General features: G+C 35.6%; 1 long non-coding RNA gene across 1 annotated transcript; it reads right to left on the bottom strand.

The window, feature by feature from the left end:
* Nucleotides 1-9,869: 9,869 nt before the first annotated feature.
* Nucleotides 9,870-27,644, bottom strand: LOC128855785 (uncharacterized). The gene is made up of 3 exons (XR_008453762.1): nucleotides 27,440-27,644; nucleotides 27,171-27,377; nucleotides 9,870-9,970 (listed from the first exon to the last, which is right to left on the bottom strand). It is a non-coding gene; the product is annotated as an uncharacterized LOC128855785 (long non-coding RNA).
* Between the last annotated feature and the right edge of the window lie 206 nt (nucleotides 27,645-27,850).

Below are 27,850 nucleotides of genomic sequence, written 5' to 3'. Positions count from 1 at the left end.
TGTGTGTATGGGTGTCAAATTGTGTTTTTAAAAGTTTTACAAATTAGTGGAAAACATTTTATTTCTTCAGTGTCCCAAAGATAACATTTTTATATCTTTACGGTAATTAAAATGTTCGGTTGCAACAAAATGTAAATTTTTTATATTTGCTGCTGCATGCGCCATGTTGGTGTTGTTGTTGCTATTGCTTGAGCGCAATGCTCCTACTGACCATTTCCATTTATTTTCCATATTTTTTTGTTTCTGTTTCAGTTCGAAATCGTAACAGGTCAGTGTGTCACTTGCATGGTAGGCCGTTGCTGATGTTTTTATGTAGTTCATCTTTACATAAAAACGTGTACATATTTATACATACATACTTACTTACGTACTTGTATAATATGTATGTATGTCCATGCCTAAGCAGGAATGCATGCAGTTAAAAGCCCAAACACGGCTTAGTTATTGCCAAGACCTTGACCCGTTTAAAATAGGCGACTCATTTGAATTTGTTGACGTATTGAAACCTAAAAATTAATGACCGGTTGTGTTTAGGAAATTTTTTTTAATATAATAATTTACAATCTACATACAAACATATGCACATATAACTGCCTGCTTTCGTATTTGATCGGCCTGCCTGACAATTAACAAATATGGGGAATTCGATTAGCCAGAGGAAACATTTTATGCTTATTTTTAATTATTGTACAATTTTACTACGGGCCATATAAATGAGCTGCGATGTGGAGAAGTGAAGAAGTGAAAGATATTGAAAAGAGAAATACTTAAATGGTTAATTAATTACCCATTTTGTATCATTTATATTATAGCTGCACTTACGGCCAAAAAAACGAATTTGAAGTTGGCCAAGTAAAGTAATATTTTTAGTATATAAATTAAGTCCATTTGCATTTAACTGCTATTCGATAGTTAGAGATGTTCTCTTGCGTCAAGTTTTAATCGGTTTTAAGGCTGTTCATCCTACAACAAAAAAATCCCATATCCATACTCATCTAGGTATCATGGCTAAAAACGATATTTGTAATAAAAAAGAGATATGTTTATGCTTGTTTTATTGTTTTATTAGTGTATTATTGAATTTTTAGAAATTTGATTAAGAAAAAACGTATTAAGTGGTTTTAAGGGCGTTTATGACTTCGTCTTATTTTTATGACAAATTCCACCCGAGATGTCATGCTTTTGCACAGTTTTTTAATCATTATTGTTGAAATTTCATATACCCACGGCATCAACAAATTGGTCGAGAGGTGGGAAGAGGTTGTAAAAGAGCAAAGGCGAATATATAATGGAACAAGTTTTTGTTTTTTTCTTTCAATAAAAGTCTTCAGTAGAAACGCGACGTACTTATTTCAAACCATAAAATTGTGTTTTTCTTATCGCACTGTAAAACTTATTGAGCAACTTATCATAGCATAAGCGAAGTGGTCTTGAAAGATGTTATATGGGAGGAATGGGAGAAGGTTATGGTAAATTCGGGTATTGTGGGCACCATTTTACCTTGATATTACAATAACTTCTGCCAAAATAATCGTAATGAAAAAGCGATATTTTTTTCTTTCTAACAGATATTGAATTATCTTTACATTTTATTGCAAAATATGTCCTGATAAAGCCTGGTTAAGTTTCAAGGGCCAATATTGATTTTAAATAAAATAAATTTTTTTTAGGAAATTATTGCCATTTCTCTTTATTATGATAATACTCGTATGGCTCAATTACGAATGGAACAAAATATCGGCCAAATGGTCGCTGTGGCCTCGGCGGCCTCACCTCCATCCGATGGTGAAAACTTTTTTCATAATTGAGGTTCTATGCCGTTAAGGGGGGGGGGGGGTAGGGTTTAGCGCTAAAAAAAAACACTTCTTTTTTTAATTTTTTACAGAAATATGGCTTAAGATACTTTAATAAAATCAGTTGCATGTTATTGTACATATTTTCAATAAGTTTTTAAAAAATATTATTAATAAAATATTGACAAATAAGCCCATGACAAAGTTTTTTTGGAGATATGTTTTTCGAGAGGTGCTCTGCGGTGCCAATCGGCATTCGTCGTAGAATCATCTGAAACTAAAAAAGTCGAATTTTTCAGTTAAAGTATGACGTAATGCTCCCCCATACATTAATAAAATTTTTTTTTTTCATTTTTGTAGTTTTGGTGGCAAAAAAACGTAAAACGAGCATTTTTGACGAAAAATTTCGCCATATTTGTAAGTGAAAAACAACCTTAAAAAAAAAATAAAAAAAAAACAGTGTAGGGGGGAGGTATTTTTGATTTAGAAAACGTGTGCCAAATTTGAAAAGAATCGGTTGAATAGTTTCGGAGTTGTGATTGGCACCGACTTTTAAGAAGTCGTTTCGGGAAAAACGCGTTTGAAAAAATGACTCTGAGAAATTATCGATGCTCCGCATTCGAGGTAGAGTGCCTACAAAGGCTATAACTTTGAGAGTTCTGCTCCGATCCACTTAAAATTTTGACACAACATTCTTGAAATGATTTACTATAAGATGAGTGAAGAAAAAAAATTTCGATTTTGTGACCCTACCCCCCCCTTAATGTGCCGAATTATCTCATCTTTTAGCTCTTGAACTGTTGACGGCTTATCGACGTACACCTTTTCTTTCAAATTACTCCAAAGAAAGAAGTCCAACGGTGTCGTTGACGTTTAGGTGTGGTTAACATTCAACATCGGCCCTTGAAATTTAACCACCCTTCATAATCGTTTTCGTCTGATAATATAGAAAAACGGAGAGCACCTTAAAATTTGATGAAAAGAAAAATGGTGGGTAATGTGACCCAGAGTATTCGGGGAAAGTGGACTATTGTATAAAATCACCAAAAACAATTGTAAGAGTTACTAATAAGTCAATGAATTTATTCATATATTTTTTAAAATTTAATTAATGACCTTTAATGAAGTCAATCATTCTTGAAAAAAAATTATTAAACTAGGGTATATATAAATCCAAGGCACTCCAGCATCCAGGTTAACACACTGGCATATATAATATTATTGCCAAGGACATTTCCGTTACACCAATAATCACATCCGAAGTCATCCTACCCAGTGACATATATCGACTTATTCATGAACAGAGGCAAACGAAGCTACTTCGAGAATGGTCGTTTTATAAACACTATTATTCGAATGTTAACTCCAAACGTACAAAACCTGCCTATCCATCATCGGTACCCATCAACCACATTACCCCATATACACGGCTCCATATTGGGCACACCATAATAACTATCGCACACCTATTACAGGGTAGTATATCCACCTGCCCCTTCTGCCAAGCCACAGCCAGTGTGCATCACCTAATGGTATCCTGCCCAGAGCTTGCTTCTCAAAGGCATCACCACTTCAGCAACAAAGATCCTCTTCAACTTTTAAAATATGGCAGATATGGAAGATAACATAAAAAAAATTTACACATTTCTAAAGGACATCAACCTTCTTCGTCATATCTGATCCAAGACACATCACTAGCCAGCCGAAAGCCTCTGCCGCTAGCGCTGTGTTTGCTTCAGTTTATAATTGTATAATTATTTATAGTTATAATTTTCTTATCATGTAAGCTTTTAAAAATAAAAAATTATTAAATAAAATCCATATTCTGCACAGCAGATAGTGGAAATTTATGTTTCTCATACTCTTGTTCAAGTAAATCGAAAAACATCTTTACATTCTCTTTTGTGAAACCCATTGCTCTATTAAAATACGTTCTCGATGGAACTAAGCTAATTTTTTGAGTCTGCGCAGGAATCCATGCAGCCAACTTTTCACTGCACTTTGTTTATGAACCGAAAATCTGTTTGGCATTTTATTACTTTCCGCCAATTGAAACGCCAGGGAATAAATATCGTATCCTGTGAGGCCGCAAAGTCTTGATTCCATTTCTAATGTAGATTTTACAAGGTCCTTTTCTGTGGCTTCGTCCAGAGCTGGCTTACATCCAAGTGGGATTTTTAAAAGCAGGCCAGGGAATGCATTACTCCTTGCCATTCTTTGCAATGTAAAACTCGGCACATCAAAAGTCTTTGATGCAAAAAGTGTGCCCATCTCCTGATCCTCCGGAGTATCTCAAAAATGTGCAGATGTGCTGGAGCTATCCTGGGCTCACATTCGGACTCAACAGGTCACAAACTTTCGGAAAGATGTAGTCTAGCTTTTGGTTTAAAATATTTGCCGACCTGTGCCGCAAAAATTATCACCGTGTTATTTTCTCTACTACCTTAAACCTTAAATAATAACACAGGCCGACAAAATTTAACCAACATTCAGACCCAGAAACCAGACTATATATTTCCGAAGGTTTATGATGCGCTGAATCCAAATCTGGCCTCAGAATTGCTCTATTAGTTTGAGTTTTCGAGATATCCTAACCTAAAAGTGCAAAAAACCCCATTTTTGCCCATATTTGAGGTTATGTAGCCTTGCAGATGTTTTCTTTCACCAAAATTAAAGAATGGCATCTTTAAATACAATCCTTCTTTTTTCAAATGGCGTTTTGTTTGCTCAAATATCATTTTTTTTCGCAGAGATATCGCATTTTGAAATTTTCATGTTTCGAAATTTTCCTACACCTGAAAATCGATTAAGATAACATAGACATGATATAGTGGCTTACTAATTTTCTTGGGTTTGAGGGCCTGAAATATATGGATTAATAGTATGTAAATTTGGAGTTTGTGGGAAAGCCTGCTTGCGGTTATGTGGGTTAGCCTGCTCGCGGTATGATAGGGGTGGTTTCTAGGGGTTAGGGCTGTGTGTGACTCGGTACCCAAAGGTTAGATAGTGTAGGGATGTGGTGAGTCAGCACACTTATGGTGTGAGACAAAATTTTAAGAAAAATAAGACTCAATTCAAGAAAATTAGTAATCGAATATATCATGCCTATGTTATCTTAATCGATTTTCAGGTGTAGGAAAATTTCGGAACATGAAAATTTCAAAATGCGATATCTCTGCGAAAAAAAAAAGATATTTGAACAAACAAAACGCCATTTGAAAAAAGAAGGATTGTATTTAAAGATGCCATCCTTTAATTTTGGTGAAAGAAAACATCTGCAAGGCTACATAACCTCAAATATGGGCAAAAATGGGGTTTTTGCACCTTTAGGTTAGGATATCTCGAAAACTCAAACTAATAAATTAATTTTAGTTATCAATCCGAATTTTGCATGGACAGAGAAGCAGATTTAGTTTAAATTATTTCGGATACTTTTTCTTGTAGACTAGTGTAATCCGAGCCTTAATTAATAGTTTGCTAATGAACAATAGCTGTCCAACTATGAATCACATAACCGCCTTTCCCAAATTCTTATGTTAATATTTGATTACATTTTTTTTTTCTTCATAAAATTTGGTGTCAAAAGCATTTTGAAAGCTGTGCTCATATACATAAATATAAAAAAAATTCGAAAAAATTAAAGGAGAATCCAATTTTCGGCAATTCGTTAGTAAAATATTGCTTATATAATTAACCAGACGTTAACGCAGTTGTTTTTGGGTAGAAGCGAATCCAAGATTTGTTGGCCAACCATAAATTAGATACTAAACTTTTTAGCTAAGAATGCTGACAAATGTGAAGAAGCCGACAAAAACGGCATCTAACAAAATGATAAATTTGTATATTAAAGTAGTTGAGCGCGAAGAGGCGGAAAAAAAAACCAATTTAAAAATATTTATGTGATGGGTTATGATGGCGTCTATTAAAAATGTTAGTATAAATTAGCGTTTCTAATTGATTGGTCAGAGGCGGATGATAATCAACTAATTATCCATAGCCAAACCGAGGGCGTGTGATGACCCATTCATCTTTTGGTCAATTTAATTGGGTAACCAGCTGAGAAGTTCGAATGTAATTAGAGCTTCTGCTTTCGTTTAATTAGTGGAGTTTTTCTACTTTTGGTACTAAATACTATGAATTAGTCATAATATAATTCTAACAAAAAATATTTGGGGAAAACTGAATTTTTTTGCTTGTTAGATGTGGCAGTTGCCAATGAAAATTAGTTAGCGCTCTCTTTAGTGAATATATTTATTTACCAGAAAAGTTTGTACAGCGAGGCTTTAGATGTTGGATGAAGTGTTCATAAAAGTATAGCAAGCATATGAATTAATGTACACAGAAATATAATTTCTGTTTTTTAGGGCAAAAGTTTCAATAGATGATTTTACTTAAGCGGACAGATACCTGGCCATATTTTCCCTGATTTTCATTAAAATTATTTAAAATGAAGAAGTCAATATATTTTTTTCAAAATTGGCACACAATTTATTTATATATTAAAATAATATAAATTTTTTTTTTATTTTAATCATTTAAAATAGCGGATGTACACTCAATTCTTCCAGGAAGGTCGCAGCGGGGCTTCTCAATCGGCGCGCATTATAGCATCGGCGTCAGTGACCTGAATACAAAAAACCATAATTTCTATATGAATTAAACAAAAATGGGGGAAAAAAATTCGCTGAATAAAATGCTTAAAAAATGAATTTTGGGTCGAATTTTCCTACTATTTTGCTTCCTACTGAATTTTGTCAGATTGTCTCCAGTTTTTGAGCTAATAGTATTTCGAAATGGGCCTTGGATCACTGAAATTACATTTAGAAAGATTATTTAACAAAACCTTACAACAAATCTAGCGAGATGCTGAGAAGTAATTTTAAGGCGATTTTCTTTGTTTTTTTTCGTTGAGGTCGTGAGCCGCCCAGGCTTCCAATTTCCCGGTAAAACCCATTGAATGTAGGTGATTGAAAATCGTTTTATGATCGCAGTTCATTTGGTTCTCCAATTCATGACTTTTTTGGCAACCTTTCTCTTTCAATGATTTTGAGTGTTTTGAAACGTTCCCCATCGTATTCAGAAGGCCTTCGCTGCGGGATGTGGCATCGATGGTAAAGTCGCCATTCGCCATTCTCCTACACATCGCAAATGTCACTTGCTACTTCGGCAGCTTGTTGACCCCGATGAAAAGCAAAGAAGTAAAGGTGTCGGTGGGTATTCGATTTGTAAGCCTCAAAACTAATAAAAAATTAAATAACTCAAAAATACAATGAGCATAGTTTTGTAGAGCAGAAAGAGTTCTATCGAATGAATACTGACCCTTTGCCAAACAGCAAACAAATCGTTGTAAAATAAAAGAAAATACAAAAGCGCTATGAACTTATTCCCCAATCGAATAATAAATATTCTTAATAAAAAAATCGTCTTAACAACAGAAAAAGCGAAGCCGCTTATGATGAGCGTACACTTTTGACACTCGCCTTACTACATTGTACCGAAAATAAGTAACGTTAGAATCGATGCCAGCATGACTACTACGATAGTAATCAACAAAAATGATGCATTTGAATTTGTAATGAGCTTATCGTTAGAATTTTAGAATTTCATTTCAAAATAGGGGGAGCGTAGAATTATGACATCTACTGTACGTATTTTTCAGAAAACGGTTGTCTGGTTCTTAGTTTCGACTTAGTTGTGGGCGTGAGAGTTTGAAATTTCCTTACAGCTCGGTTACTTAACAACAGATACTAAATATTTTAATGAAGTGATAATGAAATTTGGTGTGCACACCACAAATAGGAGGAGGAGCTCGGCCAAACACGCAAAAAGGGTGTACGCGCCAATTGTATATATATTAGGTACATAGGTACATAGGTATATATCTATACTAATATTATAAAGAGGAAAACTTTGTTTGTTTGTTTGGTTGTAATGAATAGGCTCAAAAACTATTGGACCGATTTTAAAAATTCTTTCACCATTCGAAAGCTACATCATCCACGAGTAACATGGATTATATTTTATTTTGGAAATAGGGCTCGAGATATAGGTCAAAACGTGGACCCGGGTAACCTTCGGCTGTGTATGTACAATATGGGTATCAAATGGAAGCTGTTGGTGAATGCTTTATAACAGAGTATTTTTCATGCCGCTCCGTGACTAGGGTCTCGAGATAGAGACCAAAACGTGGACCCTAGAATGTGTTTGTACAATATGGATATCAAATTGAAGTTGTTGGTGAATGCTTTAGTACAGAGTATTTTTCATGCCGCTCCGTGACTGGGGTCTCGAGATATAGAACAAAACGTGAACCCGGGTAATCTTTGGTTGTGTATGTACAATATGGGTATCAAATGAAAGCTGTTGATAAGTGCTTTAATACGGGGTCATTTTCATACCTATTGATGGCTAGGGTCTGGAAATATATGCCAAAACGTGGACCCGCCGTGTCTTTGCACCGAATTAAACCAAACTTACACACATTGTTAAGGAGGTATTGAAGATGGTTTCCGTATAGTTTGGATAGCTATTGGTAGATAGGGTCTCGAGATATAGGTCAAAACGTGGACCCGGGTAACCTTTGGTTGTGTATGTACAATATGGGTATCAAATGAAAGCTGTTGATAAGTGCTTTAATACGGGGTAATTTTCATACCTATTGATGACTAGGGTCTCGAAATATATGCCGAAACGTGGACCCGCCATGTCTTTGCACCGAATTAAACCAAACTTACGCACATTGTTAAGTAAGTATTGAAGATGGTTTCCGTATAGTTTGAATACCTATTGGTAGATAGGGTCTCGAGATATAGGTCAAAACGTGGACCCGGGTAACCTTCGGACGTGTATGTACAATATGGGTATCAAATGAAAGCTGTTGGTGAATGCTTTAGTACAAAATTTTTTTTTCGTTTTTTTTTTTTGAAAAATATAAATGGATAATGGTTAAAAAAGCTCCAATGCTTAATAAAACATATAAATTGAAACGAAAAATTCATGGATGATCAGGAAAAAAGACGATTGTTTATTCATATGCGTTGATTTGAAATTTAAAAACAATCTTCTTTTTTCCTGATTTTCAATTTATATTTTATATTTACTCAAAAACAATTAGAAAAACAAAAAATATTGTTTATGGCAAAGCGCTTGAATAAAGAATAAAGAAATAAATAATATGAAAATCATATACATATTTTCTGTTCTAAACCATATCTATTCTATTTTAGTGTGCCCAGCGAAGGGGGCCGGGTTTGCTAGTATATATATATATATAGATAATGAAATTTCATATAACACAGCCGATTTCGTTTTGCATATTCATCCCGCATACATACATACATATTCACACATACACCACCATAGATTAAATACTCCTTTGAAAACAAAAAAACTGTGCCGCCTACGAACTACTGTTTATGAGCGTAAACAAAAATTTCTAAAATTTAGTAGGACATTTTTAATTTACACATTTTTTTATTTGAATATATATATTTCTAATTCAGACGAAACAACGGAGAGAAAACAGTAAATAATGAAATATATTGGCAAATAAAAGCAAGGCAAATAAAAAAGGCGATAACAATAAACAAAAGTAAATTCCAAGAGGCAGAAAATTAAATGTTTTTTATTGAATAAATAACTTTTATGAATATTTGCATAAAGGCGCATAATTAGATGGCATTGGCGTCGAGTCGAATATAATGAAAGTGTTTGGCAAATCAACAGCAAAAGCATTAACCCTGGCGTGAGTAGCTACTGTCGACATTGAGTGGTGACGGCCGTACAGCTGGGGTTAAAATATTTTTATTTTGAAACTCATCTGAAGTTAAAATATTTTTTCGTTTTACAAAAACATTTTTTACTTCATGAAAGGCATAGGGAAAAGGGTTCGTATCTGTTTTAGTAGAAAATAGTGTATTTTTTAAGGGTGTTTATTTGCATACGTCAAGCAGCGCTAAAAATGCGTTAAAAGAAAAACCGTTTTTAGAAGGGATAACAATAGAAATAAATACAATATAAAAAAATTATAGACATTGTTTATTAGTACTTAAACTTTATAAAAAAATTATTTTAATTTTTCTTTACAAAAATTAGTATACCTATCACGTGGCCCAAAGAACAATGAAAAAAAAATTGCTCCACGGTCTGCATCATTTCTCCTTGAAGTGTTGATGGATCTGTAAAAAGTAAAACAATTATTGTAAAATAAAGTTGTAGTTATCGGAGTTGTTGAGCCGGATTTTTGACTTTCGAAAAATTTTGCAATTTTTTAATAAAAATATAAATATATCTGAAAATTAGGCTCGACAGACTATACAGAATATTTAAATAAAAAAACGCATCAAAAAATATTAAAAACTGTATGAGTTATCATTCAGGCTGTGCCGGAAAAAGTAGTTTCGAGGAAAACGATTTTAAACGGCCAGCTGTATCGCAGATCGCTGTTCGTCTTGGACATCCTCCCGGCCTTCCTTGAACGACTTGTGCCACCGTTTAACCTGGGCACTGGACAGAGATTGGTCCCCGTAAGCCTCCTTGAGTGGCCCAATGGTTTCGGTACTCGTTTTGTTTAGCTTTACGCAAAATTTGATCGAGTAACGTTGCTCCAACGAGCGCTGCATTTTCGCCACTGCAAAATCCTAACACACTTTTAAAACAGCTTTCACGCGCGGAGCGATGTTGACTGCACCGCTGTTGCCAGCAAACTGGGACCGGTTTCTAGTGGAAGGGGAAGGTCCAACGATCATTTTCCCCAACCAGCCGATTCGGTTGATCGCTTGGCAGACGCTCCGCGCGGGAAGGCTCATTACTTTTCAATCAAACCCTGTAAGACTCTACTAGAGCTCAAATTGACCTTTGAGGAAACTTGGTAGAGAGAAGATAGTAAAACTAAAATTAAGACTATATTCATACGAATAAGTGTCACTGTAGTTGAAATTTTTAAAAAATTTTAAATTTAGTTGCTTTATTTTGAATTTACATTGATTGCTACTATTTTAGATGCCAACTTTTGCCTTGAGTATGGCCCAGAAACGAATCGCAAGCTGCCCGAATGTGACTTGCAGGTAATTTGGGCTGACTGCATTGATCGGAACAGATGGTAAACCGAAAGTGCAATGTCTGTGGAATACGGCGGGTGGGGCGAGATTTCCCAATTCAGTCCCACTGAATACTTCTGGACGTGGGGTCTGGTGTTATCATGCAGCAAAATCAGTTTGTCATGTCTACTGGCCCGTTCCGGCCGCTTTTCTTTGTTAGTTTGATTCAAACGCATTATTTGCAGTCGGTAACAATCGTCAGTGATGGTTTTAGATGATCTTAGGAGTTAATAATAGATGACACCCTACTGATCCCATCAGATGCACAACATATATTAAGTATGGATATTTTTTTCGCTGTCGATGGACCTGATTCACCTGGAAGGCTAGAACATTTTCGGTGCTTAAGGCTATCATAGATCCATTTTTCATCGCCAGTGACGATGCGACACAGAAAACCTTTTCTTTTCTGCCGTTCAAGAAGCATCTCACACGACACACCAAAAGTCTCTCGCTTTTCCTCTCCTTCAATTGATGTTGCACCCTGGATCATTTCCATAGCATGCAAACGTTTACCAGCAGGTTGATCTATCAACATCCAACCCTTTAGACACATCATTAAGGGTTCGTTCGACATGCGTCTTCGTCCAATAATTGTTGTAGTTGAGTATCTTCGAGTTTTTTCGGTGCCCCTTCGCGTTCTTTATCACTCACGTCGAAATTGGCACTTTGGAAGCGTCGAAACCACTCTTTACAAGTCGTATTTGATGGAGCGTGGTTACCGTAAATACTGTTGGCAAAAAGTAAGGTGAATTTATTTGTCAAACTTCGCGGGATTAAAACTGCGCTCTAGTTATTTTTTTCATGAGTTGGCAGCACTGTTAATAACATCTGGGCCAACTTTCATGTGAATGTCATTATCAGTAATATATTTACGCTTGTGTTTACCAAACGACCAAGAGTGCATTTTTCAATTTTTACAATGTCTGATTTGATTGAGCAGAGAAGTGCCATCAAATTTTGTTTGCGGAATGAAATTTCGGCTGCGGAAACGCTTAGCATGTTGCAGAAGGCATTTGGTGATTCGACCATGCCGCAGAAAAATGTTTATAAGTGGTACAAAGACTTCAAAGAGGGTCGAGAACGTGTTGATGACTTGGAGCGCTCCGGACGACCATCGACGTCAACAGATGACCAACACGTCAATAAAGTGAAGGAGTTAGTGCTCAAAAATCGTCGGTTGACTGTTAGAGACCTTCCTGATATGATCGGAATATCAGAAGGATCTGTGAAAACCATTTTGAAAGACCATTTGTGCCTACGAAAAGTCAAATCTCGTTTGGTACCGAAAACTCTCAATTTCTTGGAAAAAACTCGTCGTGTTGATGTGTGTGCAACAATGCTTTTAGACTATCAGGACAAGCTCAAATGCATCATTACGGGAGATGAGACTTGGATTTATGCTTACGCCCCTGAAACAACCGACCAATCAAGCGAATATCGTACTAAAGGCGAGGTCAGACCGAAAAGAGCACGTCAAAGTCGCTCAAAAATAAAGGTCATGATGACAGTTTTTTTTCGATTTTCGTGGTGTGGTGCCCTATGAATTCCTTCCACCTAGCCAAACAGTTCATAAGGAATATTATTTGAGCGTTATGCGTCGTTTACGTGAAGCAATTCGTCTAAAAAGACCAGAATTATGGGCCAACAACTCTTGGTTTTTGCATCACGATAATGCACCGTCTCACACTGCACTCGTTCTTCGTGACCATTTCGCCAAAAATTTCACGCATATCGTTCCGCAACCACCGTATTCGCCTGATTTGGCACCTTGTGACTTCTGGCTATTCCCAAAACTCAAGAAACCTCTACGGGGAACGCGATTCGAGTCGATTGAGGAGATAAAAGTTGAATCGAAGAAGGTGCTGATGGCTATACCGGAAATGGACTATTTGGGATGTTTCGGCGATTGGAAAAATCGTTGGCATAAGTATATAAAGATATAGACATCTGGGCACTCGCTCGAATCAATTTGGATTATTTCACCAAATATGAAATCTCTTCTTTTCCAAATATATTTGAATTTCTGGAATTCGGATTAATTTTAAGGCACTGTACGCTGTAGTCAACCGAATTCGTAACACCTACATCGTGAAGTGGTTATCGGCTGTTAAAAAGCAACAACTCCTTTAAATACCAACCAAATACAAACAACACTCAGAGCGGCGCTAGAAATCAATAAAATACACGAAGGCATATGCGTATATGCAAATGTATACATCCAAGCCACTATAAGTTCGATTAGTGCATATGGATGTCCACGCACATACACATACTCACATATGTACATGTGTTCCGAACGAAGGCAAAGAAAATGTTATCGCCAATTAACGATATTTTGTTTTCATTGTGACAGCTGCCATTTAAAATAACTATGGCTTAACCGAAAATATTCCTAATAAAGATCACTGATGCAACAACAAACTCTGCGATGCGCCAACATAACTGGTATTTTGTATTTAAATAATTCACAAACAAAATTGGCCTAATGCTGGGAATTCCGTACAACAACACAATCAAGGCGAAGACAAAAAGTGTTACAACAAAAATTAATGCAAATGAGACTACTTTATCACAACAGCAACGATCACTCGTTCGAAATACTCGTATGCGTCAACTAGCCGAAGAGTAGTTTAGCATCGTTGGTTGTTCGGGTATTCGTTGGTTGGTATGTGCAGGGATGCCAACAATGAACAAGTTGTTTTAAATTGTTTTTCTTATCATTTTCTTAATACATACATTAACACTGAGTTCATGTTTGTTCTTTCTATGGCTTTTTGGCTATTTTTTGTTAAAAATTTAAACATTACTAAATGCCGTTAGAAAGAATATTAGTATAGGTACGTACATATATAAGTATGTTGTGAGGCGAATAAAATGGCTTGTAATAAGTGAAAATATTCAATTAAGATTAAAAATAAAAATAAAAATTAAATAAAAAAAAAAAAAACAAAAAAAAACCAAAAAGAAGTAAAATGAAAATAAATATAAACTAGTTACAGTATTTTGCTAAACCTTAGGAATACAATATTGACTTTGGCTAGACTTCTACTTCGCAGTAATTTGAATAAAGGACATACACTTTAACATTTTTATAAAATAAACATTTTTTTTTGTACATTACGATACATTTTTTACAAACATTACTGTAACATTTTTATTAAAAGCGCAACTAAGTTCCCTAACTAAATCAATAGGTACCGCCAGCAGTGCGTGCTAGTCGATTCTAACATAACCTAAACGTCATAAACCAAGCTTAGACATATGGTGAACAAACTGCTTCGACACATTAGTGATTTTTTTTTGGTATCGCATACTTTTGGTTTTGTGAAAATGTCTGATTTTGTGCTGAATAATCGTCATTTGCGGGAAATGTTGATTTTCCTCTTTTATTCGAAAAAAAACGGCGGCTGAAACGCATCGAGAGCCACAAAAAGTTTATGAAGATGCTGCCTTAAGCGAAACAACGTGCCGTGATTGGTTCCGTCGCTCCAAAGACGGTGATTTTAGTGTTGACGACCGTCCGCGTGAAGGAAGCCCAAGAACTTTCGTAGACCCTGAATTGGAGGCATTGCTCAATGAGGATCCGTGTCAAACGCAAGAAGAGCTTGCTTCAGTATTAGGAGTTACCCGCCAATCCATTTCCTAGCGATTGCATGCTTTGGGAATGATTCAGAAACAGGGGACTTGGGTTCCGTATGAGTTAAAATCAATGGATGTTGAACGTCGTTTTTTCGCCTGTGAACAACTGCTCCAGCGGCTAAAAAATGAGGGTTTTCTTCAACGCATCGTGACGCTTGATGGAAAATGGATTCATTACAGCAATCTAAAGAAAAGAAAGAATTGGGGACTGCCCGGTCATCCTTCTACGTCGTCGCCTCGGCCGAATATTCATTCAATATTTAAAACCAAGCGAAACCATCACTGGGGATCGGTATCGACTTCAATTGATGTGATTGAGCCGAGCACTGTGCGAGAAGCGGCCGCAATACGCGGAGAGGCATGAACAAGTGATTCTACAGCATGACAATGCTCGGCCTCACGTTGCCGAACCCGTTAAAACCTACGTGGAAACACTGAAATGGAAATCCTATCCCACCCGCCATATTTTTCAGATATTGTGCCGTCCGATTATTACCTGTTCCGATCGATGGCACATGGCCTAGCTGACCAGCAGGAAGACATTGAAGACATCAAAAAATGGCTTGATCCGTGAATAGCCTCAAAAGGTGAACAGTTTTACCACGACGGTATACGAGATCTACCAGAAAGATAGGGAAAAGTGGTAGCCTCTATTTCAGTGATTCACTTGTAACCATTTTTTCAAAATAAAGTTGTATTTTCATCAAAAAAACAGTGAGAACTTAGTTGCGCACATAATAAAATTTGAAATAACTTATATAGAAGCAGGAAGGGAGGTGAACTAAATGCAAGGCACTTATGTATGCATAAAAACTTCTAAAATGAGAAGTCCGCGCAAGTGGGATATGTACAGAAAAAATGTTGGCGTGGAATCGTAAATTTCTCATTAAACATTTTTCAGGTGGCCTGTTTTAATAAAAAACATTACATGCAATTAGTGCAAAAAATTGTATGGTAGACGTATTGTGCCTTTCATTTGATTTTTGAAGGACATGACATTCATTTCATTTATTCATTTAGTAAATCTAAAATTGCAAAGATTTTTACAGACTACATAAAACTAACAGTGTTCTAACCCGCTCTATGAAGAATAAATCATCCGAAGATTTCTCTGAGGTACATATGTGAAAATGAATGCGTCTAATATTAAAGGCGAGTCAACCGTATTATTTATAATATCGAAAAAGAGCAGAGTAAAAGTGTATTTCCTCTACTTTTTAAAGATTTTAAATTTAATAATACACACCTTGCGTGAAGGAATCAGATCAATGTTTGAACGTCGATGATCTGAGTGCAAAACGAAAAAAATTCTTTTGAATGCGTTGAAGTCTATTGATGTGGCACCAATGATATATCATCCAAATAAAGATGGCATTTTCCAGCTTGAATCGTACGATTGAAGTAAATAGTGATTTCATGTAAATAAAACAAAATTTTGTTATAACTTAACACAATGATATGATTTCAAATGTTTGCAGATCCACAGATACTGAACTTACACTCATCAGAAAATATGACTTGGTTCCAAAACGTTTGGTTATATTTTTCATGATCTTTTGCGAATTAAATCCGTTTACTCCGATTGACACTACTCACGAAGTGCGTTTTCCTAAGATTGCGCCCATGGTAACCAGCACTATGCAAAACCCGGCGAATAGTTTGGGTGCTTTTCCATACGATTTTTTTCTCTGGGACTTAAGAGCGACGGACGCCCACAACGCTCCTTATTAGTGGTGCTTGCCGAACTTTTATATTTATTCACAAACTTTTGAACTGTAGCAAAACTCCTATCTATCAAACAACCGATTTCTCGCAATGATTTATGTTCCTTGTGATATAATATTTTATAATCAATTTTTTTTAAATCATCAGAAAGGTCTTTTCCTTTTGGTGCCATTACTAAAATTGTCCCAAAAATTAATACCAAACGTACTTCCTGTATATTAACTTTTGTGACATAAATTTCGCTGGCATCAAAGACAAAGCAAAGCGTGGATAACGGTACCTAAAATTTACAGCTAAATTAAGGCGCGTATGAAAGCTTATCCCAGTACTAAAATACTATGTGTAAAATATTTTGATTACATATTAAGGAAAGTGTTAGCGTCAAACTATTCCATAAATCAGGCTTCTGTATACTTATTTTTGTTACTAACTGTACCTTTTTTATGTCCTCCTTGACATTTGTCATGTAGGCAGATGTCCAATTTTATATGATAGAACACCGCGTTAAAATTGTTCAAACTTATTACAACAATGGTCGATCTTAACGAACAACATATGGCAACATTCGTGATTTTTTTGGTGCAAATAATCTTCTGAATGAGTCCACAACTCAATGGTTGGAAAAAAATTTCAAGAAACCAAGTTTAGTGGTTGAAATATAAACCGTGTGAATTTTTCGTTATATCTTTTTAATTCTGGAAGTACGACAATTATAGATTAGGCTCATTTGGAAGCATACACCAATTTTTAACCAACTAGTAAATTAAATGCCGGTCGCCGTAGCCGAAAGGGGTGGTGCGTGACTACCATTCGGATTTCAAAGAGAGAAAGTTGGTTCGAATCTCGGTGAAAGACCAAAACGCAGGAAAAGCTTTTTCTAATAGCGTCGCCCCTCGGCAGGTAATGGCAAACCTCAGAGAATATTTCTGCCATGAAAAAGCTCCTCATAAAAATATCAGCCGTTCGGAATCGGCTTGAAACTGTAGGTCCCCCCATTTGTGGAACAACACTAAGACGCACGCCTCAAATAGGAGGAGGAGCTCGGCCAAACACCCAAAAAGGGTGTACGCGCCAATTATATATATAAATTAAATGGAACAGCTTCTGTATATATATTTTTTGATTTTATATATTTATTGAAGAATTTTGTTCTGCGATTTTTTTTTTTCATTTTGTTTTAATTCATATAGAAATTGTGACAATAATAAACAAACAAAAATTTGTGGTTTTTGTATTCAGGTCACTGACGCCGATGCTACAATGCCCGCCGATTGAGAAGTCCCGCTGCGACCTTCCTGGAAGAATTGAGCGAACATCCGCCATTTTAAATGATTAAAATAAAAAAAAAATGTTATATTATTTTAATGTATGAATAAACTGTATGCCAATTTTGAAAAAAAATATATTGACTTCTTCATTTTAAATAATTTGAACGAAAATCAGGGAAAATATGGCCGTTTACAGGTATCTGACGCTACGCTAAGACGCTACAATCGCAGATGAGAAAACATGGATATTTTTCTTTTATTCACAAGCTCTTTGCTCCCTAATGTTACATTTAATGCACTTCTAATGCAGAGCAAATATGATATATGGTACTTTTTTTATTAAAAATTATAATAGTACTAAATTAGAAAGAATACTAGTATATGTACATACAGGGTGCGCCATCTTTTAAGTCGATATGTAAACGCTGAATAACTTTGTCATCTTCAACTTCAACATATAACAATAAAACATATGGCAACCCTGGCTATGCATTTTTGAATACTTTATACGGAAGGAGATTTTTGCACCCACAAGAAGCCCTCCGATGATGAAGTGTACGTGCATAGGTGTGTGTGTGTTAGCTGTGACAAAGCTCGGTATCTTGCCACAGAAAGTCACCTTAGGTGGTGTAAGACGCCGCGGCACAACAGAGTGGATCGCATTTACTAAATCAATCGATTAGTTTTGTTTCGTCAAAATGCAATTTTTTATCGGTTTTTGTAATGCGTTAGTGTTCACAAATATGTATTCTATGATTAAAAATGAATGGCGAAATAAATTTATTTTTGTGCGCTGACATAAATACTTTGATTATTATTATTTTTTTTTTTTTTATTTAGGGATTCGGACTGAAGTCATCTGAACTGGTTTTAAATTCCATATCTCTATTTTTTTTTTTTTTGCTTCTGTCGATTACGGACTTTTTCCTCCTAATATTTGTAGTTTTTTTGCATTGTTGTTCGATTTGCAATGACGTCAACGGTTAGTTAGCGTTAGTTTGAAATTCCATTTTGGCCACATTGACCTCAAAATAATGCAGGGTCTCTCAAGTGCGAGTTTATTTTTTAAACCAAAATTACACAAATATTTTGAGGAGGAGTTCATTATCGGTTTATTATTGGCATAGCAAGTAGAGGGTCTACAATTTAGGAATTATATGTGAGATGCTAGTTTCTTTTGGTTGAAGTTTAGACGATATTGACGCTTCATCTCGATAATCTAACGTTTCAAAGCATCAACTGTATATGATTTGCTCAACCACGCTCTGTTTTTGTAATAGACCCACAGCAAATAGTCCAAACACAATAAATGGGGCGATCTTGGCTGCAGAGCATTGTGAAAATATTCTTGATGGAAGATTTCGTTTGGCGGTGTAGCGTTTCCATTCCATCAACAACAAACAAACCGAAAAAGTATTCATCATATACTTTAATATCGCAATCCGTTGACTGCTGAATTCTCTGAAAAAAAAAAAAAAAAAAAACTACAGGCGGACGCAATGTACGTGCGCGGGTGTTTTATATAGTGGCTTGTCCCTAATTCTTTTGTAAATTCTTGTTTGTTATAATTAAAGAAATTAATTGTATTACTGTCGAAGAAAAATTTAAAAGGCTCGTTTGTCTTTCTCAAATGCCCATAGAAGTAAGGACGAAACAAAAAGGAAACTAATACTTTCTACCGGCGCACAGTGATTCAGGTATATGGGCTAATCGGACAAAAATCACCACTCCTGTATTACTTTACCGATTTTAATTTAATAAAAGCAGTTGTGTAGCTCATGTATAGAGTTACAACTGTAGCATAAAAAAAAAGTTCTGGGCTAAGTTAGGAGGCAGGAAGTATAAACGAAAAATTTTAGAATATTAAACATTGAACTTTTAATAATATTAATTTATTGAAAACAATAACTTTTGCTAAATATTTAAAAAATTAAAATTATGTTTGCTCTTTAATTAGCTAGGAATATTTTTAACGCATTCACCAACTTTATAAAATAAAGCAACTAAAAATAAATATTCGTCAGTATTTTCTGTCGAGCTAAATACTTGTTTGTAGGTGCTATGCCCAGAGCTTCCATCGAACCCGTATTTACATGTCAGAGTTAAAGTTTCACTTTTTATATATTCTTTGTCTAATATTGATTTTAAAATGCTTTTTAATGTATAATCAAGAAGTTGTTGTAGATTTATATCAGATCCTTGTTCTGTGGTTATAATATCTTTTGGTAATAAACTGTCTCGAAACTGTCGCAGTTTATAGATGCTAGGTAAGAATTCTGAATGCACACTATTAATAATTGATTTAAGTAAGTTATATTTTCTCTGAGAAAGATCTAACTGAAGATAAAGCGCTGAAGTTTCCTGTAAAGTCAATGAATGTTTTTTGAATTCCTTAAACTCAACCTGACTATTACTTTTTTTAGATAATTCTTTTACCGCAAAAAAAAGCTCCTCCAAGGTGTATTTTGAGACAAGTTCTTCACTTCGCCTCTTTTTAGTCTTCTCACTTGACTCCCCAAAAGCTACATAAGGTCTTCCACGAGAAGTGCTTTGTTCAGCAAAAGTGTTACCTGGAACAGCTGGTTTTCTTGAAATAGCTCTTAGTGATGAGGTCATATACCTATATTTCAGATTTCAGCCATTTGCTTTCTTTGGCTAAAAACTGTTCTTTTCTGCGAAATTTTTTTTGCCATTTAATATTTATTTTTCCACAAAAAATGTCAACAGATTTTTCAAATTCCCGCTTAGTTGCTTCCGTGACAGTCTAAAGTCTCATTAGGTTTAGAACCTTTTCAACTAACTTATTTTTCCTTTGTTTTTTGGGCAATGAAATCCATGTATCCACCAAATCTTTATTTTTTATATTTGACAAAGTACCTAAAAAATAAAAATTCGGAATAAAGTACAACTTTGCCCAAAAAAAGATGAATTTGTTCCACAGTGTAATAAATGTTGATCAAATCTAAAAAAAACAAAATGTGATTTTATTGAGGGAGACTTTATCATAATTTTACTGATAAGTAAACTAAAAATAAAAATAAAGTTAAGGTGTTTTTTTTGAGCAATATAATGAAGATTTTATTTCCATTTTAGTTTTTCTAAAATATTGCTTTTAACTTTTTGATTTTTGTCTATTGTTTAAATCACTGTGCGGCGGCGGAACTAAAATTAATATTATTGTTGCTGAAGGGAAGACTTTTGTTCATCGTGAAAAACGCACGGAGTTCAATTCCCGGTATACAACAAAACCCTTAAAGCGCTGGGAATAACTTGAAAGTTTGGGGATCATTTTCTTGGAATGGAGTTGGACCAATAGTGAGAATAAACGGAAATATGGCTAAATTTGCTCATCTGAGTGACACACCACAGACTCAATTAACACAAAAGGTGCCATTTTGGTACGGCACTAGTAGAACCACTGCCGTTATTTAGTCAAACCTTGATTTGTCCATAAATCTGCCTATGCCCTGCAATTTCTACCAAGTCGTTTATTGAGAGTTCCGCCAGGATTCTACGAGCATGTCGTAGAACACCCAGACTTGGGAACTCACACAGATCGTGGAAGACTGCTTTCCTATGTCTAGTATGGTATCCAAAAGGCCAGCTATTCTCGACGTAATTCTGAGGATGTATGTTCTTGGTTTTCTTAACAGCTCATAAGTTCTGGACTTGTTGTAATCTGACCGCATTTCCTTCGCTATTTTGCAGGTATCGGTGTTGGTCCATCTGTCAACAGCCTGCTTCTGGAATTGCGAAAAGATCTCCCTTTTGTAGACGCTTCGGGGGCAGCCCACTGTTCCCACTTCGGTTACGCTAAAGGAAGCCCTGTCTTGCCAGCTCATCAACTTTCTCATTTCCTTCTATTTTGCTATGGCCAGGTACCCAAATGAGAGTGATGTTCGCAATGCGTGTTAAAGCATTTAATTCTTCTTTGCACTGTTTGACTTATTTGAATTGACTGATTGTTTTTGAATTGGTTGTTGGTAACTTTATAACTAAGTTGGCTGTTTGACTATCTGCGGATGATTTCTGATTTTCCTGCAAGCTTCCCTTATCCCGAGAACCTCTGCTTGAAAGATGCTATTCCAATTTGCCAGGCGAAAGGACTTGGAAGTTTCGAGGTCATTCGAATGCACACCGGCACCGGCGCCGCAATACATCTTGGATCCATCGGAATAAAGTGCGGTGGTATCTTCCTTGACTACTCAATTTAACTCCCATTCCCATAGCGTGGGAAACATTACCTTAAATTCGAATAACGATCCCAAGCATACAACAAAAGTGGCGAAAAATTGGCTTTCCAAAGAAAAAATCCAAAAAACACCGTTCTTAAACCCATTGAAAATATGTGGAACGACATTAAGGTTAAGGTTGGGAAAACAAATTTACAAATGCCTATGAACTTTGGCATGGAGTACAGGAAGTGTGAAACTCTATTGCTTTGGATAGATGCCAAAAGTTAATAGAAAGTTTACCTCGACCAGTTTTATCTCTTCTCTAAATTTCTCTGATTTTCTCTGTTGCGCCAAATGAATCGCGCTTACTTATAACGATGTTTTTTGTAATTAGTCAGAATAGTATGTTTATTGATTTCAGAATAAACAAATAAAAAAAATAAGGTCAGTAATTTTGCACTCTTGACTCAGTAATTTTGCACTCTATTTTAAAAGACTCTCGTTGCAATCTGGCACTTTTTGGTAAACTTCAAATTTTATTCTCAACTTTTATCAAAAGATACGCCATCGAACTGCAATAGCCACTATAAAAAAAAAACATTACTAAAACAGAAACTCGAACTTGAAAGACCTTGTATGTGATGCATACCAGACCTACTTTTAAATTGCCTACTTATATTTAGTAGTAAACACTTATCAGGGCTATGTGAAAGGTTAACAGCCACCATATTGGCGCCGTGATTCCATCATTTTTGATAGACTATAGTTTATTAGCTGAAGGTTGGCTCCCGAGATTTGGAGAGATCAAATGCAAATTCACTATTGTGAGAAAACGCGACGATAAATTCGGCGTTAATGGCACTTTTCACTTTTTTTGTTTTCGACACTAAAGAAATTCTCTTATAAGTAAACTGTAGGGTGATCTAAATATGGAAACAAAATTTCTGAAAAGTTTTTGAGTATACCGCAAAAAAACATAGCTGCTTGCACTTACACTTTTTCACCTGCCACCCGTTTTCATCCTCCATTCCCTCATAAATTCAATTCTCTTTTTGAAATTACTGGACTGTAACAATATGGTTTCTCATTCTTCGCGATACCCACTTAAGCAGTTTTAGCAAGCAAAGCCCCCCAGTCGTTTCTTTCTCGTGCTAATCGACGCCAATTGGAAACGCCAAATGAAGCCAAATCCTGACCTTTCCAACGCAGAGGAGGTCTTCCGATTAGAAACAGACTTCAGAAAGTTCGACGTATGGCGCTTATATGTATCAACGGCGCTCTTGTACTCTTTTCTTCTTACATCCCTTAGATTTAGTTGGTAAACAGAATGCAGGTAATGTCAATGTACGGCTTACCCCAACTAATCAGTGACGCGATTTAGGTACTCGGCCATAATACTGCAACTAATTCTCTTGACTATTGTCCGAATGAACCGTATATTAATAGGATATTAGTAGTAGAATTCCAGCTAGATGTGAGTGGATTGACAATATACCTAGTCGGAAAAACTGCTGATGGCTCAAAGCATGACTCTAAAGTTAGCTTTGGTGTCTACTGTAAGTAACCAAAAGTAGTCGTATCGGCTCGTCTTCTTAATCACTATAGCATTTTTCAAGCTAAAATTCTAGCATTTAAAAATATAGCTGGCAAAAATGGGCAGGCAACAATGTGACTACCTTTAGGGAAGTCTATATGTTTACTCCGATAGTCAAGCGGCTTGCAAATACCGGGCATCTCTTAACGAGATGGGGAAATATTTCCGTATCAATTTGATATGGATGCCCGGGTATAGTGACATACCAAGGAATTGTAGAGCAGGCAAATTAGCGAGAGAGAGCACTACCACTCGCCTTCCTCTTGGTGATGCAGATGCAGATTTTAGATATACTCCTCTCAACTTACAAACTACGTGGTACAAGTAGCATTGCCACTTCAGTCAATACGAGATGGGTTGGTAGCCTGACATGTAATACTACAAAATGAATTTCGCCAAAATGGGACGCCAGGCACTGAAAGGGGCTACTTAATCCGTCAGGGACAAACGTCCCTATCTTGGTTGCTTTGATCACAGTCCATTACCTCATAGGTCGACATGCTCAAAGTTTGAACGTACCTCACTTCGACTACTGCAGAAGCTGCAAGAATGAGGAGGAGAAAGAGTCTGTCAGACATCTTCTTTGTCACTGTCCTGTGTGGCATGTCCCTAGGTTTAGATAATTTGGCTCAACGTTTCTAAATGATACGAGTACAGATGACCTTAGGGATATAAGTGTCAACCAGATCAATGGGTTTGCATTTAAAACAAAGTGGTTTAAAGAGGAGTATCAAATAAACGGTCTAAGAGAGTTGGTTTAGGGACCGACTGCCACTTCTACTGTAGGTAGTTATACAACATAAATTACTTTCAAAAGTGTTTTAGAAATTCTGCTGCATGTAAAAAGTCCTCGCCCGGTTAGAAATATGAGTCATTCCTACATATGAATGTATGTCAATTGGTGTGTTGCCCCTACCAATCTCCTTAGGAGTTTAAATTGAAACCTCTGTATTTCGTCGATGCCAGTGGCATATGGCAGCATATATTACATATAAAATTACATTAGGTGCTCGTTCGGTGCAACGATTTCTGTTTAGTAACCAGTTTAGCTAGCGGGCCTTAATTTCATATTTAATATCTTAGTTGTAATGCATTCGCCAAATGAGTCGTTTGTCCAAGTGTGTGCCGCGACATGTAATTCCATTTGTTTTGGGAATAAATATGTCTGTATAGATGTAAATATGTACATATGTATGTCATTAAGTTCGCTTCCCTGCACGTTTACGGTGTCAATGCAAATGTATGCTAATTGGAAAGTGGAAAGGTAGGAAAAACTTCACAACTCATACCACACAGTGGCCTATATGAAGTTAGGCCTAATTATTGTCACATTATAATGGGTGATTTTGTTTAGACGCCTAATGGGGATATCGGTCGAGACAGATGACCAAGAAAACTATTTTTGCATCATTTGGTATGCTCACTCGTAAGGTTTGCCTGCTTTTTTTTTTGTTTTTTTGTTTTGTTTTGCTTTTTATGGGTTTCAAATGCTTAATGCTTCAACAATTCGCGCCGTCGCATCAAAGGTATATTCAGCTGGAATGGACTAAAAATTCTACTACATTTGGAAACATTGCCCAGCGATGAACCACCAAGTGATCCGAATATTTTGGACATTGCCATCTATTCTTCAAAAATTTGTGCATTTGAAGATTTTAGTACATATTATAAAAAGTGAACTGAATACACACCTACTTCTCTTCTTACACGTTAGTTAAGTTCACAAAAAATCGTATAAAAAGATAATTAGCTGAAAAAAAAAATTAAAAATTCTTTTTGGAATTCACTTAAGAATTTATTTCGTCCTTACTCCTTTGAAGTCATCGAATAAATAACAAGAAATAAGTCTGAGAGACTTTTCCTGAAACTAATTTAAACGCTTCATACACGCGTCGAGAAATCTCACTCTATTTGCTTTATTATATTAAAAAATTCATAAAATATGAAAAACGTATTAAAGCAAAACATTTTGTGTAAAAAAGGAATTTTTTTCTTTTTAGATCGTGTTAAATCGAATTCGTGTAAAAAGAAAATTAGGTGTATTTTGAAAAAGTTTAATATCATAATTCTTCAATTTATTCAATGATGAAAACTTTGCTAAACCGGTTTTTGCAGTGAAATATCTTCTACTATTTTTATCATTTTTATAAAGTTTTATTTTATAATTTAGGTTAAAATATACTATTAGAACATGTTTTTTTTTTTAAACGTTGAATGCCATGGGGGTCACTGGTGACCGACACTAAGTTTTTTTGTAACGCCGGTGACCCCCATGGATAGGATTGCAAGAAACACATAATTTGACTAAAATTAAAAGTTTTAAAATTTTAAATTTTATTTACGTTATTGCAATAGTGTAATTGATATAATATAGTATAGAACATACAAACATATTTTATTTAAATATGAGAAATGTATAATGTGTATAAATTTCATGTTCACATAATATGTTTTGCATACTAACAAATTCATGTTGGCGCAACGGGCAAAAAATCGGCGTGGCGTTCAACGTGTTAAATATATATATATTGTATTGTATATGGGGCATTCTTCGCCAACCGGACACCCCCATCTGCCCAGAACAGTTTTTATAAAAAAAATGTTTCCCTATGCCGAAATAAAAGCTTATGTCATGTACTTTAATTTGTCATGTGGCACTTTTTAAATATTCAAGATGGACGACGAATATTGACATGATGCTCGGGGGTTTCTGGGTTCGCTGCTGAATATAAATATTGAAGGAAATTGCTGAAATTGGAATTTTCTTTTCATAATACAGGATTTTTTTCACAGTAAAACTTTTTTTTCTTCTGGAGAATTGGAAAATCTTTTAATAATCACTTCCTTTTTGTTTGAGATTTGGAAGGAATGGCTTTTTAGTATTTCTGGTACTGGTGCTGCAGACTCGAATCTTTTGTTAAGCTTCCAACATATTTGTCAATATTCGTCGTCCATCTTGAATATTTAAAAAGTGCCACATGACAAATTAAAGTACATGACATAAGCTTTTATTTCGGCATAGGGAAAAATTTTTTTTTATAAAAACTGTTCTGGACAGATGGGGGTGTCCGGTTGGCGAAAAATGCCCCATATATATTTTTTTTTTTAATTTTTAGAAAAAATATTTTCTTGTACATAATTTTTGAAAAACTTCCATTCAGATTTTTTCTTATTTATGTATTATTATGCATATTGAGACTATGCTCAGTAATACTTCCAAGCTCTATAATGGGATCCCCATCGAGTTTTATGCAACCAATAAAAAATGGGTTGCAAAGTATTCCTCTTCCAAGACTTGCTACATAAATATGTAAATATGTGTATTGAGTACCTGATTTCCCTGTCTTGCTTAGAGGAGCGGATATCACTGAGCATTTTCTTTGTAAGTGTCTTGCATTTGCTAGAGCAAGGCTGCGAATTTTGAGTTCCAATGTCATGAGAATAAGAAAAATTCGTTTTCTCAAACTGGACGATATTTTAAGATATGCTAAAGAATCAGGAAAATTCTCACAGGACTAACTATCTCTGTCTATGACTCTGTTTCTGTCTCTGTCTATGCCCCTATTCTATCCTATTTTTTCCTTCTGTTGCTTCTCTCCTTTCCTCATTAATTATCAACCCTTTCACTTTCCAGAGCTTTAAACACAATGTGCATTTCAGCCTGAGTGTTTTAGGAGGTACCAAATCTCTCGATGCTTTTGGCACGATTTTTCAAATTTTAAATATTTATATACATAATCTACAAGCCCGGTCTATAGGCATTCACGATATAAAGTTAGATTATCCTACAATGTTTATTTATGAAGTTGGAGAGAAATAAGTTGGGAATACGCTCCATAAATATAGTGGAATGCTGCTATAGAGATAATCCTTACCCGGATATAAACCAGATTCGTTCATCTCATGTGAAACCGATGCTTTCGAATCTTCTGCAATGGGGTTGGCATTAGTGGTTAGGCGAATTATGATTCCGTCAAATTCGCTGAGAGCAAAGTAGCGGTACTACAAACGGCGCCATCTTATTATTCTCTACATCGTGGTATTCTCTCTACCGTAAAATTTCGGATAATTTACTCTCCTTTCTATGAACGAAAGGTATATTTTGAAATAAAAAATAAAACCAATTCAGGGATGACAGATTTACCAGATTTGGCCTTGTGTTATGGTGAAACCCCAAAATTGTGCCTGTATCCTCAGCTATCACGTCAGATGGGATTCACTAGCCGAATTCTGCACTATCATTTCACTTTCATTCACACACTCATCCAATCAGTCGCTTTTCAGACAAAACGAAATGGCAATTCTTTTCGCCGGCGGCAACCGATTTCTACTCGCTCGTTTCACACGTATGCGCACACTCTTCCATTCCCAGGATTTCAAGGTTTGCTTCATAGCTATGGGGAAAAAACAAATTTTGAGGTGAAGTTTGGCTGCCACGTCACTTGGGATATGTTTAATGAAATTCAGCTTGTGTTAGTGATATATGAAAAATTAACACAGCCAATGCTCGTGCCGTCATATTCCTATATCACTAATACAAGCTAAATCTTGTTAA

Source organism: Anastrepha ludens, chromosome 2, assembly GCF_028408465.1.
Source record: "Anastrepha ludens isolate Willacy chromosome 2, idAnaLude1.1, whole genome shotgun sequence".
Lineage (NCBI taxonomy): Eukaryota > Metazoa > Arthropoda > Insecta > Diptera > Tephritidae > Anastrepha > Anastrepha ludens.
The sequence above is the reverse complement of the archived record's forward strand: the minus strand, read 5'-3'. Positions and strand labels throughout refer to the sequence as shown.